The sequence below is a fragment of the Gekko japonicus genome, unplaced genomic scaffold (genome assembly GCF_001447785.1).
Source record: "Gekko japonicus isolate JY-2015 unplaced genomic scaffold, Gekko_japonicus_V1.1 scaffold1471, whole genome shotgun sequence".
Lineage (NCBI taxonomy): Eukaryota > Metazoa > Chordata > Lepidosauria > Squamata > Gekkonidae > Gekko > Gekko japonicus.
The window spans coordinates 13,355-13,863 of NW_015163647.1; positions in this window are offsets into that span (position 1 = coordinate 13,355).

The window sequence follows — 509 nt, forward strand, 5'->3', positions numbered from 1 at the left end:
GGCTTCGGTGTGTGTGGGGGGGGCTGTGGAGCCACAATTTGGGGGGGGCTCCTGCAGCTGGCTGGCCTCCCCCCCCGTTGGAATGCGTATTTGCCTTTTTCACTCCTAAGGCAGCTCTGGCTGCAGCCGCTGGGGGCGCAGGGGAGCCCGGGCAGGGAGAAAGGCTCTCCGGTGTCGACTTTCCGCAAGCAAACTCTCGCTTCGGGGGGAAAAAAGTGCGCCTGGCACAGACAGGGAAGCTCCTCCTGCCCAGGGTTAAACTTTGCCTTGAAGGTGCCGCTGGACTCTCTACATGGTTCTCTCGCCTCCTCACCGGCCCGTCAACCAAGCCAGCGCCCGAGGGCCGGCCGGCGGCCACAGGCATGTCCAGCCTGCTCGCAAGCCGCGGTTGCCCTCCCCCTCCGGCAGCCCCGCCTCGCCTCGCCTCGCCCCCCGCTCCTCCTCCGCCAGATCTCGCAGGGCGTGTTGCGGAAGCGTGTTGCGGGCAGATAAAGCCCCCTCTCCCGCTC